Below are 17786 nucleotides of genomic sequence, written 5' to 3' on the forward strand. Positions count from 1 at the left end.
AGATTCAGAATATCTATAAACCTCTTAGTTGATGACAATACTGGTCTAGGAACCACACTTTGAGGGGCTAGATCACCTAGGATTCAACTCTAAAGTCCAGGTATTAATATTATGGTCAATCCCAAATTGCTAGGTAGACAAGGAGTGACTGTTGATTTTCTTTTTATTGGACAGTGAAGTTTGTCCAGCTGTGGCTTGTATTACTGACATTTCACCTATTCTGTCCCAAACACATTTCAAGTATCCTGAGTATGGAGCTTTTCAGTTTTGGTGTGGCCCATGTAAGCCTGTTCTAGGAGGTGGGAAGGTAGTAGCTGACTTGGAAGGCTAACAACTGTGTGCATGATGAGTGACATGGATTCTCTAGGATGAGCTGTGTTCTCTACTCTGCCAGCTGGCTCAGACCCCATCTTTGTCCATGGCACCACAAGACACTGCTAGATGCTCTGATGGCCTCATCTTCAGCCAACATGAGGGGCTTGTAGAAAGAGAAGTCAGTGCCTGATTATCCTGCAGCAATCAAGCATGTCATTCTGCCACTTAATCTGTTGGCAGAGTCAGAGAGCAAAGTCCAGGCTCCATTTATCCATGCAGCCCTGTTCTCATCCTCCTCAGACTGAAGTTTTTCTCTCCCTGATAAAGAACATCTTTATGTAGTTGAAATATCTTCTAGGAAAATAAGATTTCTGTCAATGTAAACCTTCAACTCTGAGGGCTGGGACTGGCCCTTCTCATTGGTGGTCTGACAGTGAAAAATTTGCATATAAACTTTTAAGCTGTCCTAGCTTTTTTTGTTCTTCCTCCCCTCTGTCCCCGCCTCCAGTTGATTTTCACTGAGTTTTACTTCCCTCTCTGCACACGTGTGCTAATCAGTTAGTTCCAGTTTAATAATGAGTACCTGTGTTGTTTGTTTTCCCATTCTTTTTTTATTATTTCAGCATATTACGGGGGTACAAATGTTTAGGTTGCGTATATTGCCCTTGCCCCATCTGAGTCATAACTTCAAGCGTGTCCATCCCCCAGACAGTGTGCACCGCACCCATTAGGTATGTACATACTCATGCCCTTCTCCCCGCTCCCACCTGCCCGACATCTAATGAATGTTAGTATTATATGTGCACTTAAGTGTTGATCAGTTAATACCAATTTGATGGTGAGTACATGTGGTGCTTGGTTTTCCATTCTTGGGATACTTCACTTCGAAGAATGGTCTCCAGTTCCATCCAGATTGTTGCAAAAAAATGTTGATAACTAGTAATTTCTTCATGATGGTATCAGAAAGCTTAGGATGAGGTTTAGTTTCCTATTGCTGCTATAATACATTATCACAAACTTAGGGGCTTAAATGACACAAATTTATTAACTTACAGTCCTAGAGATAAGTAGTGTCTTTGGACTAAAATCAAGGGTGTTGGCAGGGCCACATTTCTTCTGGAGGTTGTAGGGAAAAATTTGTTCCTTTGCCTTTTCCAGCTTCTAGAAGCTACCTGTATTCCTTGGCTTGTGGCCCTTTCCTCTGTCTTCAAAGCCAGCAATGGAAAGTCAAGTCCTTCTCACATTGCATCACTCTGACATCACCTTTTTTGTCTCACTTCCACTTTCAAGGACACTTATTATTACATTGGGTTCCTTGGGGTAACCCAAGATAATTTCCCAATCTTAGGGGCTCTGATCCTTAACTTAATCACATCTGCAAAATCCCCTTTGCTATGCAAGATAATACATTCATGTGTTCTAGGGAATAGGATGTAGACATGATCTGGGCCCATTATTCACTCACATTTCCACCTTTTTAAGTTGAAATACTCTAGTGACACCTGGTTTGCCTCTCCGCCATCCATTCTCTCCTACTGGAAACAGCCCTGATTTTTCTTTGTTGATTGAATCTTAATCCATGAGTTTGCATGGAGCCTAAGGAGTTAGTCATGTGTCTCAGACTTTGGCAAATGAGCAAAAATAATTTCCCTGACCACAGTGATTGGTTAAGGGGTAGGCATAAGACCTTAGACAGGTAAATCAGAGTGAATATCAGTACTTCAGCTAGAGATGATGGGGCAGTTGGAGGGGGCAAAGTTACTCCCTTTAGGCCTATGGCAGTGAGTCAGAGGTGGAAGTGATTGATTATGGTGAATATCACTATACTTTTGCCCGTCTGCAATGTTTACTATGGCTCCCCTACAAATATGATGGTTTCCAATATCCAATATGTTTTCTCTTTCATTTTTTTCAAATTCACATATCAAATGAGGAAATGGAGTTTCTCTTATATTAGATGCTCATTTGAGGTTATTTACCATTTACAATAAGTAAGTGGTGAAGGTGGGACTTAAGCTAGGGTCCTCTACCTCTAAATCTTTCAACTACATTGACTGCCTTGAACAGCACAGGATTAGTGTGAAAAAGGCCTGAATTACATTTGACATTTGTGTAGGGATATAACGAGGAGTGAGGTTCCAAGGGGAGACTATACTTGTTGCCGTCATTAATAAAATATTCACCTAGAGGGACTGTTATCCATCTAATACTGTGGTACCTTGTCCTGAATTTGGCCTTCCAAGGAATCTTGGAATATTTTTTTCTGTCTTTGGTCAGGAACCAATAGCTATAATTGAGGTATAAGGCCTTAACATTAAGTGAGCTACTAATTAACATGTTAGGTATGTGTATCTATTATTTTATATAATCTTAGCCACCTAGCCTGCATTAGTATCTTCATAATCATCATCATTATTATGATCCCTGCTTCAAAGATGAGGGAAAAAAGGCTTAGAGAATTAAAATCCCTTTCTCAAGCCAAGATTCAAGGCCAGGCAGTGTAACTGCAGAGCCTGCTTTCTTGACAACAGTTAACCAGGGCTGCAGTATTTAGGGGCATTGAACATTGTTTCCTCAGCATTTATCACACAGGGATACTAATGCTATATCTGACTCTGAATTTTAAAACATTTGTTCTTCTTTTCACTTGTCATAATCCATTTCCTGTTTGCTTTTCTAAACAACATAGGCCCTCTCCTACAACCAAGGTTTCCTAATGACAAAATTGCTTCAAGGTTATTTGCACATCACTTTGCTATCCCTTGTATTAACAATGTACTGCATCTTCCTTAATCTGTATTAACCACCTGATGTTTTAGAAATCCTTTGTTTGGGTAAGAGCAATTTACACAAGACAACCCACTTTGGCTTAGCTCTTTCTTTCTGTTTATCTTATCCATGTGGTCTTTTCAAGTATTGACTTCATCAATGCTGATTATTGAAGGAACTGATGTGAACTCAAGATAGCAAGGACATCAAGTGCTGCAACTGTGAGATGCAAACCCACTCTTCTCAGGGAAGGGGAACAGGGCTGTTGTGGTCACTCACCTCCTCAGTGTAATCCAGGTACTGTAGGATAGCCAGTTTCCAGGCACCTTTGCCTGGGGTACCTGCCTATGCCTCACTTTGCCCATCTATAATAACATCTACCTTGAAGAAGATAATCTCTAAACTCCTTTCCAGCACTAAAATCCTTTAACTTTAATACTCACATGCTTCTACTGCTATGGACCTCAGGGACTTAGTTTGATTATAGAGAAGAGGCCTGGTAAGAGCTAGCCAGAGAGCCACTCTCTGCTCACTACCCCTGGGCAGGAGTTAGAATGTGCATTAGTCCCTGAGGTAGCAGTTCACTAAGACCAGACAGAGTACCAGGGAGCAAGGAGAAACCCAGTCCTGGGAACTAGGGCTCATTGGGTGGGGAGATCTATGCTTTATGCATGCGGTAAATCAGGGATGCAGAAGTCAGCACAGGGAATGAGCCCAAAGTCCCTAGTGGAAGGTGGTGGGGAAAGATACATTGTTTCTCCCCTGTCAGGAAGACCTGCATAGAAACAGAGTGGGCATAAACTGTCAGGTCCAGGCACAAGTGGGCTCAGTGGAGAGGAGCTGGTAGTGCCAAAAAGGGTAAAAAGTCACAGGGCTGCATCAGCCACAATCAAACTGGCTTTTTAGATTCTCAGTGTCTGCTTCATCTTTCCAACATTATATCAAGAGTGGAACATCACTGGCCCATGATCTGGTAATATTATGGCTTCCCCATGTAACATGATCATCTTTGAATTGTCATTTGCTTGTTAGATTCTTAAATTTTATTGTTTGTGGTTTTGAAAATATACAAAACAAATTTTCCTGCTAAGAAGACATAAATCATACTGGTTAAGAGTCTATGGAGTCAGACAGACCTGGATTCAAATTGCAGCTCTGCCATTTAGCTGTTATGTGACCTTGGGCAAATCACGTCACCTCAATGAGCCCCAAATTCCTCATGCATGAAATTAGGATGATAATAATACAGCATCTAAAGGATGTTCTTAGGATTAAATAAGAAAATGTACCTAACACATTAAAAACACTAAATGGTAGCTATTGTTATTATTGGGTTGTCTAGGATGTTTCCCACCTCAGCATATAGTCGTGTTTTCTGTATATGCTTTTGAAATCAAATCAGTATGTGTGCACTGATTTTTCATTGATTCTCCATGAGCAAAACAAGAATTTACCTTATTAGAAGATGATATTCTTTGTGTGTTTTTTGAACACCTACCAGAGGCTAAGAGCCAACCCTTAGCTAATGGCACTTAGAAAGCCCAGTGGAATATGGTAGAGCTGAGGGAATTTGATGGTCTATGTGCTGGTTAATTTTGTTTGTTAACTTGACTAGGCCATGGGATGCCTACATATTTGGTCAAGCTTTATTCTGGGAGTATCTGTGAGGGTATTTGTTTGATGAGGTTAACATTTGAATTGGTACACTGAGTAAAGTGGATTGCCCACACCAATGTGGGTAGGTCTCATCTAATCTACTGAAGATCCGAATAGAACAAAAGGCTGAGTAAAAGAGAATTCACTCTCTGCCTATCTTAGAGCTGGAATATTAGTCTCCTTCCTTCAGACTTGGATTAGGACTGGTATTTATACCATTGGCTGTCTTGCTTCTCAGACCTTTGGACTCAGACTGGCACTGTACCATGGGCTCTCCTGAGTCTCCAGCTTGCCAACTGCAGATCTAGTGACTTCTCGGCCTCTGCAATCACACGATCTCATAATAATCAGTCTCTCTCTCTCTCTCCCCCCCCCATATCTCTATATGTTATAGATTAATATATAATATAATATATATCTATTTATCTCTCTCTATATATCTCTATCCTATTAGATATACCTATATAGATAGATATATCTATATTTATATCTTTATCTGTCTATATTTATATCTCCTATTGGTTCTGTTTCTTGGTAGAATCCTGACTAAGACAGTCCAGGAAAATGCCTCATGTTTGTTCATAGATCATGATATTTTTCTAGTGCTTCCCAATTCTCCACTGAGACTTCTTAGGTTTAATGTTAAGGCAAAAACAGAACAAAATTCCTGGGGTTGAGTACATAGAACCAAGACAATTTGTTGTATCCTAATAGTTTAGTGACATGAACAAAATTGATGGTCCTGGCAGGGACCCTGTTCTGGATACTACCCACCAATCTGTACCAATCAGCAATGTCCACATATTCTGAAATTCAGTCTGGCTTCAGAGAGTCTCTCTCAATTTTTGGAAGTGCTGCAAGCCTAAAGAGGGGACTGTCGACTCAGAGGGAAGTTCAGAGGCCTTAGAATGTGTCTGAGGCAAGCAATGTATCTCTTGACTGCTGGAAAGGCACACGCATTGCTTAGATGTTTCTATAGCAGAAAACTCTGAGGGAGAAATGCTTCCCCATTGACTCAGCTCTTCTAGATGGAAAAAGAGTCCCAGAGCATGTTCATATTCAATGAATATTTTATGAGACTGTTATTTCTGTGCACTTGCTCTGATGTCAGTTTTCCTTTAAATTCCCTACAGTATCTCATCTTGTATTAACCTGAGTTATGATGTCAGAAATAGAGGACCTTAAATGTGTAAGATGTATCTTAGAAAGGCTTGTAGAGAATTTAGTGGCAGAGGTGTGAGAAGTATTGGAAAACTGAAGTGAAATAAGTGGGACCAGGGGACTGAGAGCCTCTTACTGCAGTGCTTGAGCTGTATTATTCTACCTTTGATGCACAAAACAGCAATTAATACAGATTGACACTGCCAATATATGTGCAGACTTGAAGGATGGATGCATGAAAACTACCTTCATGTGCACCATACCTTGTCAGTTTATCAGCCTCACCCCCCAATAGCCAGAAAGCTCCTTGAGAGCATCCTTGTTTATCTAGCATGAAGCACAGAAGGGCTAGATCCAAACTGAGTGGCATTGAGAGGGAGCAATACTGGAAGTTGGGCAGGTGCTGTTTTTGTGGAGATGGAAGTTTAGGATCTGGCCTTCTGCGCATGGTGGTCAGGGTTAGAGAAGGGCTGTGCACTTGGGTAGATGGGGTTGAAACTAGTGATCCAGTAACAAAGACAAATGACAGTCACTTGGCTCATCACTTAAATATTTTTATTTAATAAACACTTGGCCTGTGCATTTGTGATGTAAAGAGTTGCCACTTGACTTAAAATGGTAGCATCTACCCATGTCATTAAACAAGAAACCTAGTCCTAGAGGTTCCACCTTATAAATATCACTGGGATCCACCTTCCTGCTTCCAATATCCACTCTTTCCTCCCTAATTGAGACCACCAGAGACTTCTACTAGCCTCCCTGTGTCCACTATGCTCCCCCTCAATTCACAATCCTTACTGTAGCAAGAGGTAACTTTTAAGTAGAAATCAAATCATTTCACTTCCCTGCTTGCAAAACCTTCAGTGGATTCCCATTTGCTACATGATAAAGACCTAACATGGCTTCTTATGAGGTCCTTTCTGTTCTGGTCCTTGACTACCCCTTCCTCCTGTGTCTTTCCTTGTTCCATACTCTAGCCATAAGGAACTACTTGCTATTTTCTGACATTCTGCTGCATCATGTTACTTTCAAAAATGCTGGGTTTTAGACGTGGATTTAAAATATACCCTCAACTCTCCTCTCCAGCTGCTATCCAGATGCACCCCCAGACATGCCATCTGCTCTAGTCACATGCAACTACTCCCTATTCACTGACCAGACCAAGGATTTCCAAGAGCTCACAATCAAGCAGAGGAGGTCAAGGTTTAAACAAATAATTAGACAATAATGAGGAAAAGGATTCGGTAGAAGTAGGATCCAATTGCTAAGGGGTACAGGTGAGTTAGCTGTCAGTTATGTCTGGTGGGTCAACGAAAGCCACAGGAAATAGGCAACATTTAAACCTTGTCTTGGAGGGTGATCAGGGGATTTTCAAGCATTTCTAAGGTGCTTAGTGTTGCTTGAAATCTGCCTAATATTTAAGTATTGCTAGCATACTGCCTCTAGTTGTGTTTCCACTGCTAATTTGCTTAATCTTTGAGGAAACAGTTTGCTGAGTTATAGTCACTTCTAAATTATCATCAGTTCCCAATCAATAGAGATTGAATGAATGAGGCTTCATAACAGTGCAAATGGAATTGAGGAAGATAAAGGTGATCCAGGGAATGAAAAGATGCTCAGAACGAAACATTCTGACCTGGTCTTTTTTTCCATTTTGTCTTGTTTTAGGTTATAGTGACAATAATAGTGGCTTTTTTTTTCTTTCTCATTTTGAGTCTAATGGATTTCTAATGTAGTTACTTGTTTTGGATTCATCTTCACTCCTGGCTCTGTCATCCCCTTTGTATGAGGCATATCCCCTCTTTGGAAGTCAGTTCCTTCATGTGAACAGTGGAGATGACTAGCCTAATCTGTGGCGTTCACTGTGCATATTACGGATGCTGCTACAGGAGACACAGGCAAGGCCCTTCTACCCTTTAGTTTCAGTCAGAGCCTCTCAGTTTTCTCTGTTGTACTCACTTATGATTCCATGGCTTGTTGGATTTTTAAGTTTTATTGTGGTAGAAGTTGTATACAGTAAAGTCCACAGATATTATATGTACACTCAATACTTTTTTATAAAGTTAGCACACCCCCATAACCACTACCCAGATCAAGAGACAGAACATTTTGATCATCACAGAGGTTCCCTTGAGCCTCTTCTGGGTCAAACTCCAATGCCACCCTCTCCTATGCAACCTGCCACCCCTGAAGTAGCCACTATTCCAACTCAGATCACCATAGTTTTGTAAAGCCTATTCCTGAATTTAATATAAATGGAATCAATCAGTGCTTGTACTCATTTGTGTCTGACTTCTTTTGCTCAACAAAACATCTGTGAGATTCACCTAAGTCACTTCCTGTGGAGGTGGGTCATTCTTTTTAATTGGTGGGTAGCATTTCAATATTTTGTATAAATACATCACAGTTTATTTAGTTACTCTACTATTGATGGACATCTGTGTTGTTTACAGTTTGTGGCTATTATACCTAAAGCTACTGGGAACATTCTTGTCTCATAGCATGTGTCTTTTGGTACACATATGAACTCATATCTTTTGGGTGTCTAGCAGGGATAGGAAAGTTTTTCTTTTTATTATCAAAGAGCACCTAGATTAAAAAAACAACCTTGAAAATCTATACTATAATGATGATTCATAAACACAGGACTATGTACTGGCAACATGATAATCTGAGAATTTTGTTAAATAGGAAATCTTGGGTCCAGTCCCTATATACTCTGATTCAGTACATCTGAGGTGGAGTCCAGGGCATCATGTGTTTGATTTTCTAACTCCTTCAGTAATGAGTGATTCTGACAGGGTGCTAGCATTGAGAACTAACAGACTGGAGGATTTCTAAAAGCATTTCTGGATCAAACATGCTGTATTTCCATCAAATGTTTTCTCCAATTATTAAACATTATGTCCTTGGAACCATTCATGGTCTTGGAATTATCACATTATATTGAACTTCTCTCTCTCTCTCTCCCTCTCCCCCCTCCTCCATCTGTGTATTTCTCTGGAGAAAGGACCTTATCTGTCCTGTATATTTATGTATCCTCTGCATCTAGTAAAGAGTGGGCCATGCAGTAGGACAGTAGGTACTCAGTCCATGTGAATGAATGTATAGCACAGATAATATATTTTTCTGAAATATTTTGAGAGAGAGGTCAATCTATATAGATTCCATTGCCTTATTGTTGTTAGGCTTTTGGGGGAAAGGATAATATCTGCTAGAACTAAGAAGACATCACTCACTTTAAATTACATTTTGAATTGAGTTCACAGCAAGACAACAGGCTTTCAAGCAAGATTTGGCAGAGAAATAGACAGATACCTGGATAGACAAAGACCCAGATCAAAGGGTTTTTATCCAGGAGGCTTGGTACTCTAGTTTCAAAAGAGGATATGGTGTTGAGGAAGTGGAAACCCCTGTGTCATGATTATCCTGAGCATTCTAGAAGGAAGCTGCTGCCAGTCTTTAGGAAAAGCCCTATGCCAGCTCTTTCATAGGACAAGCAACAATGTTGCAGAAGTGTCTATGAGAGGCAGATACACTGGGGAGTTTAAAGCCACAGTCTTGCTTACTGTGTTGTTCAGGTGTCTTAGTCTATTTGAGATTCTATAACATAAGATCTTAGACTGGGTAATTTATAAACAACAGAAATTTATTTCTCACAGTTCTGGAGGTTGGGAAGTTTAAGATCAAAGTGCCAGTAGATTTGGTATCTGGTAAGGGCCTATTCTTCACATATAGTTCACTTCTATATGTCCTCACGTGGTGGAAGTGACAAACAGATGCACTCAAGCCTCTTTTATAAGGGCGCTAATCCCATCCATGAGGGCAGAGCCCTCAGGACCTAATCACTTTCAAAGGCCCCACCTCTTAGTACTATCACATTGGGTGTTAGGTTCGAATATATAAATTTTGGAGGGACACAGCCATTCAGACCATGGCAGCAGGCAAACCAGGAGTTCCAGAGTGCCCTGTGAGGGAATATTTGGGGATGTGAGGGAATGAAAGCATCTTCCAGTAAACGAGGGTCAGGACAAAGAGGCAGCCAAAGGAGGAGACTTTGAACAGGGGACAGTTTGCTGTAACCATGAGCTCCAGCAGTGGGCAGCAGTATATTCATTCCTGAGGCCATACTTCACAGGTTATGCACAAGTCTAGGTTGCAAACTATTCTAGCCAAGAAGCACCAGAGACTAGCAAGGCTGCAGAGAGTAACTTGCTTCCTCCATGGCTCTCTAAGATCATGTTTATAACACTCTTCCATTTATAATATGTAAATGCCCATTATGGTCTGAATGTTTGTGTTCTCCCAAAATCCTTATGTAATAACTAACCCCCATGTGATATAGTAGCTTAAATAAATAAAGACAGTGCCATATTTGAAGAGAGGCTGAACTCTGAAAGGCTGGCCATTAACTGGAGCCATCAAAGGAGAGAGATAATTACCTAGAATCAGTCCAAATTAAATTATGGAATGGGTCTGAGATTACTAGATTGAATTATATATAGCCCCGCCCCAGTCAGGATGTGGAGTGGGTGGAGACTCATTAGGAACATCAGTGAAGTTTCAGGGAAATAAAGATATATTTTTCCTGGAATATCTAAATTTAATATGACTATGTTTGGGACCAAACTAAAAATGAGTGAATTAGATAGCCTCTGAAGTGTTCTAAGGGCATTGAAGTGGGTATCAGAAAAGTACTAGCAAAGAGATTCTACCTTCAGTTTCCTTGTTGCTATGGACTGAATATTTGTGTCCCCCAAATTCATATGTTGACATCCTAATCCCTAATGTGATAATATTTGGAGATAAGGTCTATGAGCAGTAATTAGGTCATGAGGACAGAGCCCCCCTGATGGGATTATTGCCCTGAGAAAGCAAGTGCTTCCATGTCTCTTCTTATCTCTCTTTCTCTCCTCTCCCCCAATACGAGAGGATACAATGAAAAGATGGCTATTTGCAAACCAGGAAGAGGGCCCTCAGTAGGATCTGCTGGTGCCCTGATTTTGAACGTCCAAACCTCTAACACTGTGAGACCTAAATGTTAGTTGTTAAGCCACCCAGTCTGTGCTATTCTGTTTTAGCAGCCCAAACTTACTAGGACATTTATGATCTCATGAAACAATCAGAACACTTTTTAGTGGATACAGAGATGTATGTATGTGTTTGTGTCATTGTGGAGAGGCAAAATGTGCTCAGAAAGGTGGGAACACTCTGGCTACACTGTGAAGTAAGAGCATTTTACAACCAAACAGCATATATCCTTGTGTCTGGGTGAGGTTTTTTTTGCCTCCTAATTCAGGGGATATTCATAGATAAACCTTTTGGCTATACTTTAAAGGTGTTCTTGAGTCTTTTAGACAATGGATCAAGTGAGCAGACAATCAAATGGTAAATGCAAAGATCTCTCTGTACTCAGTTTATGGTTCTAAGTAAAATGTTCTCACTCAGTTAAGAAAGTCAGAACTGGGATGGTTCTGAAGTTCCAAATCCTTGATAGTTAATTTGTGCTCCCCTAATACTCACTCCCAGAGCTTTATGTGAAGCCCATGATTATCAAGGCAAGAACAGAGATTAGCATCAGCCTGAAACAATTTCTAGCAAGGCATACAAACTTCATGGTATTCTAGTAAACTCAAACAGGCTGCAATTAATTATGTGCAAACAGAACACACCTTTCCTCCTGTAGTTATACCCAAAATTTCTGTTAAGGAAAATTATTAGAAATTCTTAGAACCAGTAATTGACTACTGCCTAAGGTCAAATTAAAAGTCAATTACTGAGAACCTACTCTGGATCCCCACATACCACAATATCTAGGGTATTCTAAGATGATTCATTACTTAAAAAATCACAACCTAGTGGGAAAGACAAACATATGCAGAAATGACTACAAATCTATGTGACCAGGGCTGTAATGAAGGTAAGTGCAATTGCTTGATTGACACAGAGAAAATTCAATTAATTCTGTGTGGGATGGTCAGGGGAAATCACAGAATGGTAGCTGAATTTAAGCTGGGCCTTGAGGGAAAGGTGGAAGTTTAGCAGTTATGCAAAAAGGGAAGGATATATTTCTTAGGACTTCCTGATTCATGTGTTTGTGTGTGTGTATATATGTAGGTACTATTGTATTGTTTTATGATTGTTTTGTTTTGTTGAACTTTATTCAAATTTTGGTATGATATTTTGTCATTGGAATTTTAACTAACCCAGTCAGCTCTTCTCTGATACTTTTTTCTCCCCAGTGTAAGGCTTTACTCTTACATGCTTGCTTTCTTTATTCCCCTAATGAGCCAAGCTGGAAGGGATCTTGATATTCTCTTTCCCTCTCTCCCATGAGGTTAAGCATTCAGCAAACCCTTAACAGTCAGCAAACCACTTTCTTTCTGTTGGCCCTGACAAGTCCTCTTATGTTTCTCCATACCTACCTTTTCTATGAATCTTTAAAATCGCAGAGGAGGTTTAGGTGAGAAAAACATGACATTCCCTAGGGAATGTACTTTTGAAGCAACCTGGCCAACTAGTCCATTTCTGTCTGAATGGGCAGAAAAGAAGCCTATGTCTTTAAGTTGGACTGGACTTCCATAGTTCATATGGTCCAGGTGTTTGACATTAAATAAGTAATGGGGTTTATTTATTTGTAACATTTGTAGATGGAGAATCTGATGTCTAGACAGGTAAAGTGACATGTCCAAAATCATATAGTCAGTTGATGGTAGAGCCAGGACGTAAACTCAGGTCACCTGAATGTCAGTTTAGAGTTCTTTCTGTTATACCACTCTCAGGGCTTCTAATACCTGAATTTCTGTAGCTCATTAAAAAGTTTCTTCCAAGATAATCCCATACTAAATTGATGAAATGTAGAATACAGAAAATTTGAAGACAGCTTAAGGGTCCTGGGCTGCTTCTATTTGTTAATTCATTGTGTTTCCTATGAAACCTTCTATTGTGTTTTTTGTCACATTGAGAAGATAAAATTATATATTTAAGCTATAAGAGTGATTGTTTTTCTTTTTTTTTAATTTCAAAATATTAAGGGGTACAAATGTTTTAGGTAACATGGGTCCCTTTTGTAATGTTTGAGTTACTTCCCTCTGTGCACATGTGTGCTCACTGGTTAGTTCCAATTTAATAGTTAGTACACATGATATTTGTTTTTCCATTCTTGAGATACTTCATTTAGGAGAATGATCTTCAGTTCCATCCAGATTGTTGCAAAAGGTATTAATTCATCTTTTTATGATTGAGTAGTACTCTGTGGTATACATATACCACATTTTATTAATCCACTCATGAATTGATGGACACTTGGGTTGATTCCACATCTTTGTAATTATGAATTGTGCTGCAATAAAATATGAGTGCATGTGTCTTCTTGATGGAAAGTCTTTTCCTTTGGGTAGATACCCAATAGTGGGATTGTTGGATCAAATGGTATGTCTACTTTTAGTTTTTTGAGGAATCTCCATACTGTTTTCCATAAGGGTTGTACTAATTTGTAGTCCCACTAACAGCGAATATGCATTCCTTTCTCTCTGCCTGCACACCAGCATCTATTCTTTTTGGACTTTTTAACACATTAACTGCCATGTAAGTTGTATTTAACTCACACTAGTTTTGAGCCTAGGGCATCATGAAGCATATGTAACTCATAAGTCTCTTCATCTTGGGAGCTGCATGAACTATTTTGCAAGTCGCCTATAACTCACACACAGAAAACAACAACAAAAAAATAACAAATTTTTCATTAAATTAGAAAGAATTGTTTTATTTTAGAAGTTTTTATTCTATTTTGATAATGAAACACCATGGCCCCAAGGAATTTTTTTTTCTAGTGTGGCAGTCAATGTGTTAATAAAAGCCACTCTAACTGGGTAAGGTGATATCCCATTGTGGTTTTAATTTTAATTTCCCTGATTAATTACACTGATTTTTTTCATCTTTGTAACTCTATAGCACAGAGTAGGCCTGCAATCAAATGTTTCTTGAATGAATGAATGAATGATACATATTATTCATACACACACACATTATTTCAGGAGTTAACAAATGACTTCTAAACCTTCCATACATTTTATATCTATGACTAATTGTGTTGTGCCTTCCCTTCCCTTTTATCCCAGGAGTGAGACCAGAACAAAATCGGCGCTAACTTAATGTCTTCACTTCAGAAGAAGCTTATGGTAAGTAAAAGCATTTAGAGGAGGGTAACCATGAGGAAAAAGGAGACTTGTAAGACTAGATGAAGGAATGGGGATTATTTAATGTGGAGAAGAAAAAAATTCAAAGAGAACATGGTAGTCGCTTTCATAACTGTCATGTGGGAAAAGGGCTAGACTGATAATATATGTCTCCAAAGGGCTAAATGAGACTCAATGAGTGGAAATTAGAAAGGAACAAATTTCATCTAAATAAAAGTAATAATTTTCCAAAAATTGTAGGGAAGGGGTTTCAAAAATAGCTCACTTAAGAGGTAGTAGACTTTACTGGATTTATTAAAGCAATGATATTGAAAAATGAAGTCCTGCTTTATGATAAAGATAGTAGGGGCCGGGCGCGGTGGCTCACGCCAGTAATCCTAGCACTCTGGGAGGCCGAGGCGGGCAGATTGTTTGAGTTTGGGAGTTTGAGACCAGCCTGAGCAAGAGCGAGACCCCGTCTCTACTAAAAAAAAATACCTAGAAATTAGCTGGACAACTAAAAATATATAGAAAAAAATTAGCCAGGCATGGTGGCACGTGCCTGTAGTCCCAGCTACTCAGGAGGCTGAGGCAGGAGGATCACTTGAGCCCCGGGGATTTGAGGTTGCTGTGAGCTAGGCTGACACCACAGCACTCTATCTTGGGCAACAGAGTGAGACTCTGTCTCAAAAAAAAAATAGTAAAAACACATGGCTTCTGAGCCTACTTGCAAGTCTGAAATTTGCTGATAAATGTCTGGTGAAGAAGAGCAAAAAGGTCTGTGCCCCAAGATGTAGTCTGATTTTTGTCTGACTTATTTTATTATTCTTTTATTTAATAATCCTTAAAGATGTTCTATGCAGAATTCAGCACAACATACCTGCATGGTCTTATAAATGTTTGTCCAGAAATAGTCATGCTTTTCCTGAGTCTTGCACATGTTTTGTGGCAATGGGTAGGTCTTGGGATCTTTGTTATTCTCAAGAGCTCCATTGTACCTGGACTAAAAATATGACTGAATTTTCATAACTCTCCATTGACTTCCCTCCTTTCCCCTATTTATTTCCAAATGTGGCATGCTAGATTCATCAATTGAAATCATCGTATTGATATTGATTTAAAATAAGGTAAGATATAACTAGAAAATAAAATTATAAAAAACTCGGGTGATTTTTAATTACCCATATTTAGAGGGTAACAGAAATCTCCTTGAACTTTATATTTAGAAAAGGAAAATCAATCAAAGCATTAGAGTAGGAGCTACAAAGGTTGTTAAAATTATAAATTCTCAGAAAATGGTGTTTAAAAGCATGAATTTAGGTTACTAAGAACTACTTTTTCCAGAATCTTTTGAAGCCCAGAGTCCAAGGTATACCCCCAAGAGAAAATGCTGGTGTTCCTCAGCTTCATATTTTCTTTCTACATGACTGAAATGTTCTAAAAACTGGGTTCCTTTGGGGAAAAAAAAACTTTCTTGTTGTCTCAATGCTCATCACACAGAGTTCTACCAACACATATAGAAGAGTTCTTGCAATATTTGTCATCTTGAAAAAATATAGAGCCATCGATTTTGGAAGCTTGTTCTTAGCTTTCCTATATACTCTCAGTTTGAGTTCATTTTAATTTTTTATCATATACTAGTTTTTTTAATATTTCAAAATACATGACATATTGCTGTAAGGAAAGTTACAAATCCTAGCTGAATTGGATTACCATTATTTTAAAGAATTTTAAAGTTTATCTAGTCTTCAGTGGAAAAATGTTTTATGCATTCTTAGTGAAAATTATTTTACCATAGGTTTCTATACCCAAGTTGTTTCACCTGGAATTAGGTGTAGCTGTGTTGTGTCTGTGTCAGAAACCCCAGAATAATGGTGGCTTGAGCAAGTTCTAAATTTCTATCATATGTAAAATCCTGGTAAGCACTCCAGAGCTGCTATGGAATTCAGAGCCCCAGGCTTTTTCTGTTGTCTTGCTCTGCTATAAATGACTGTGATTCTATGGTGCAGATGACGACATTCATGTTCCAGGCAGCAATCTAAAACAAAGATTGACAAAGAAGAGGACAGATGATTCATGTGAGTTGTCTCTTATGGATGATTCCAGGAAGCTACCACATTATACTGCTTCTCATATTTAACTGGCCATACATATTCTTGTAAAGAAAGCTGGGCAAAGTCTTCATTCTCAATAGCCCTATGACCAGTTAAATATTTTATTACTATTGAAGAAGAAAGAGTGGATACTAGGAGATGACTAATAATCTTTGCCACCCTAGGCAAGGTTTTATTGAAATATGAGAGTAGAATATAGACATTTTTGTCAGATATGCAAGAGTTCAGAACAATTCACTTTTCTTGCTTTCTTAGGAAAATTATTTAGGGTTTTAAGCCATCAAATGAAGGAGGTAAGAAGGAAGATGGATACACAAAAACAGTGGCTCTTAACTTTTGAGAAGAGTGAATAGAAGACCCAGGATTTAAGATCTACAGTAGATCTTCAGGGCAATCATTACAGATAGGATAAAAAAACTGAAATGTTGTTATGGGGGTGGTTCACCAGGAAATATTTATAGGAGGGTTTGAGAAGCTCCCTGGGAGAGAACTCCCCTTTGGAGAAGTAAGATTTGAGGGGAGCTAGTTGGTTCAAAGACAATAGGCCAGTGGCTCTGGAGTAGACTGTCTGCCACTCCCATCCTCTGACACAGCTCCTATGAATTCATGCCTAATTCTTCTGGAAGGGTGGGGTATCCAAAAATATAGTAAGAGTAAAAAGAGCTATTTAAAGAACTGACTTTTGCTTTAATGAAGGATATTGGAAAGGCTTCATTTGGCTTTGTAATGATGGTGATAGAAGTGGTATTTCATTATAGATGTTAATGACCCCAACAGTGACGTCAACAGTGGTAGTCTTAATATTAGTGCCTTCGGTACATAACATTAGGCATCAGGGCTCTTGGTACAAACATTTGTGCCAGTGACCTTTATAATCTACTTCTGTGCAGTAGCAGCAGCATCCACTGAGAACATAATATTTTCTCTGGATTTAGACTTTCTGAGTTAGAGTCTTGGCTCTATCAGTTTTTATTTTTGGTGAGGTTACTTCTTAATAGCCTCAGTTCCTTTATATGGAAAAAGAAAATAATCATCTATTTCAGAGGGTTGTTTTAAAAGTTAAATAAGCTCTAAATTTATATTCAAATTACAAATCAGCACAGTGCTTGACACACGGTACACACTTTTTAAATGTTAGTTAGTGTTAGTTTTATTATTAATGTCACCATCACTTTTGCTGTTATCAGAGGCCAGAAGCATAACTTATGTAAGCCAGACAACTGAGTAGAAAAAATTGCATGCCTGTTAGTAGTCAAAGAATGTGTAAGAGAGTGAGATTTTTTCTGAGCATTCTTGTAATTATTTGGAAGGAAAGAGAAGTGGTCCAGCACCAGAGAAAGACCGTTTTTGAGACTGTTATTCTTCCTTGTAGGCAGGAAAAGCCTGAGAAGTACTGGTCACAGTAAATGGGTTGATGAGGTTAATGGCCTTGGGACTTCCGTGAATTGAAAGGTGGAGGAAGTTATTTTTTTGTTGGTTTATCCAAGGGTTGTTTTATTTAGTTGATTTCAAATGTAACCTAACAGATTAATGATTTTGAATAGCATTGGTTTGGTTCTTTGTTAAATCCAAGTGTCAATTTTCAGAGCTTTAG

This window comes from Lemur catta, chromosome X (genome assembly GCF_020740605.2).
Source record: "Lemur catta isolate mLemCat1 chromosome X, mLemCat1.pri, whole genome shotgun sequence".
In the NCBI taxonomy this organism is placed as follows: domain Eukaryota; kingdom Metazoa; phylum Chordata; class Mammalia; order Primates; family Lemuridae; genus Lemur; species Lemur catta.